A 2,815-nucleotide genomic window follows, 5' to 3' on the forward strand; every position below is an offset into this window, starting at 1 on the left:
AAACTGAAAGAGATTACAAATGGCAGCGTGTGACTGGGCCTTGAAGGTGTGGACTTGGGGTCTCTGTTGTCTAGAGATTTTTGAACACTACTCTTAATCGGTGTCCATTGGTAGAAGAAAGAGCCACTCTGGACATCAGATGCTCCAGATCTGAATTTGTACTAAGTATCACTCTGCAATAAGCTGCTCCCGCTTGCTTCATGTGACAGTCCTTTTACCATCATAAATCATTGGCTCAGGAACTGACAGTCCCATCAAAACATAGTGGGTCTGATACCTCTTTCTCCTAAAACTACTCGTCAGTCAAACCCCTGGCACTAATGAGCATGTGTTCCATTCAGGATAATCTCTGCATGTTGAGTATTTCAAATGCTTGTAAAATATAATTGAATCTGGCATATTAAAACTAGTGACAAATGGGCTGATGACTCTACTGAAATGTATGCTCGCGTAAGAGCCGGAAGTTACTTAATTTATCATCATTGCTAAAGTGGTGAAGAGGACTTGAATTCAAATGTTGCTTGATAATGTTGAAAGTCACTTTTCTTGGGTCATAACTTGATCGAGTTTAGACATTCTAAAAGTAAAGTAAAATAAAATTTACAAGTGCTTTTTTTTTCAAAGCGGTTCAAGGAAATTAGTCTGTTCCTCTCAGGTTTACTTAGCATTAATCAACATCAAATCCTCTTAAATAATCAGCCCAATTTGTATTATAAGGCTCCCTGAAGATAATTACTTTATATAAAACGGCACTGGGTTTAAAACTGTATAAAAAGATTCATAAGATTAATTTAAGAGTTTAAGGAAAACCCTGCTAATTCATCATTTTAATAAATAACATTTTTAAATCTAAAATAAATAAAAAATTATCTTCTCTGTACATAACACTTCCTGTTTGAAGCCAAGCATCTCACACAGAAACTGAATCTAAGAGGCATGACTCAAGTGGTTGAGCACCAGCCTAACAAGTACAAGATCTTGAAATCAAATACAAGAACACCAGAAAGAGTAAAATATTGAATCTAAGGATTCACATCCCTTAATCAGTGTAACCACTGCTGATTCTCTCATCTTCTGAAAGTCTCATTTAACTCTTCTTGCCTCTCATTTTTTTGTTTCCTCACTCAGAATACACCACGATAAAAATAAAAAAAAATAAAAAAAAAAAAACTTCCTTTCCTTGGAGGAAGACTTTCTTTTCCTCTCTGACATAGACATGTCTCCCTACTCAGTATATAGCCTGTCTCCTCCATTAACAATGGTCAATTCCCCAAATAAACAAGTCAGCTACCTATCCCTACCTCTGGGAGAGTGATCATAGCCCCAGGACTAACTTAACAAGTCGAAATTGGGTGGAGCTTACTGGAAACCTTAGGAGGGCCTTACTGGGTTGGCTTGTACTTCCAACCTTGTCAAGGTTTCAGAGAGGATGGGCATATTGAAGGTACTGTAACTTGGATTTTGGTTTTGTTCTGTTTTAATATCTAAGGGACTATTGACAGAGCATGGGGGAGAATTTCCAGATATCATGAAGAACAGCACAGGAACCCAAGACTAGAATCTACTCCATTGGTAGGAGTCGTTGGGAAGAGCAGACTGCCTGGAAAATGGAACCTTGGTGTCAACAGCCAATAAAAAAAGACTTTGGAGCACGTCATGGATCTCTATTGGCTAAATCCATTCAGAAGGCTGACAGGGATCAAGATGCATTGCACGCACAAACAGACCTGTTGAGTTGCATAACTACTTAAAGAGGAGAGAGACAGGGAGATGCAAGAAAAACATTGGTGCAGCCACCCACAACAATCAGCTAAAATCGAGCAGACAGAGAAGGGAATTCATCCCATAGGAGAGAACAAGTACATATAGTCTTACCCTGCTTTCTAGCAGTTTTCCTCCTCCTCTAGTCCTTTAGCATGATGCCTGGAGCAACTAGGATTACATTGCAATCCTGAGATACCTCAGAGGTGAAAGAAACTGGCTAAGATTTAAATTTTGTGAATTCTAGTTTGTGAAGTTGTTTCTTTTGTGTGTGGCCCATGCGTTTCTGTGTCCTGTCTGTGCCAAAACTACAATTATGAAGACTTTTCTTCGACAGAAATCTTCTAGGATTTGGATTTTGACAACTAAATAATGTAATCCATTTCAATTTAGTTTTGGTATGTTGTGGTACCAGGTATAGATTAATTTCCAGTTCTCGAAATGACCATCTGTTCTCTATTAAATTCAACATTTATTGAAAATCAATTGACCGTATAAGTGTAGATTGTTTTCTGCCTCTTTCATTGATCTATTCTTCTTTCATTTTTCCAGTTCATGCTACCTTGATTGCTAGGGATTTAAAGAAAATCTTGAAATCAAACAGTGTGAGTCCTTTAACTTTGTTCTTTAAAAAAAAAAAAAAAAAAAAAAAAAGACTATTCTTGTTGCTTTGCTTTTCCTTATACATTTCAGAATTGGCTTTTCTGTTTCAACAACAAAGAGCTTCTGTGTTTGGGGTACTTGGGGATTAAGTTGCCCAATTTGGGAAGATGTGTCATCCTCACAGTTCTGAGTCTTCTAGTCTCTGAATACCATGTATCTCTCCTTTTATTTAAGTCTTCGATTTCTGTCAGTAATGTTTTATAGTTTTGAGCCTAAACCTCTACATATTCAATTTGATTTATTGCTAAATATTTCACAGGCTTTTTTTTTACGGTCTTGTGCACGACATTTCTTAAATTTGCAATCGTTCATTGCTTGTACATGGAAATGGGTTTTTATATAGTCACCACCTACCTTTCGACCAAGATTGGCTCAACAGCAGTTTTATTTT

Source organism: Dipodomys merriami, unplaced genomic scaffold (assembly GCF_024711535.1).
Source record: "Dipodomys merriami isolate MVZ:Mamm:240054 unplaced genomic scaffold, mDipMer1.0.p SCAF_16, whole genome shotgun sequence".
Lineage (NCBI taxonomy): Eukaryota > Metazoa > Chordata > Mammalia > Rodentia > Heteromyidae > Dipodomys > Dipodomys merriami.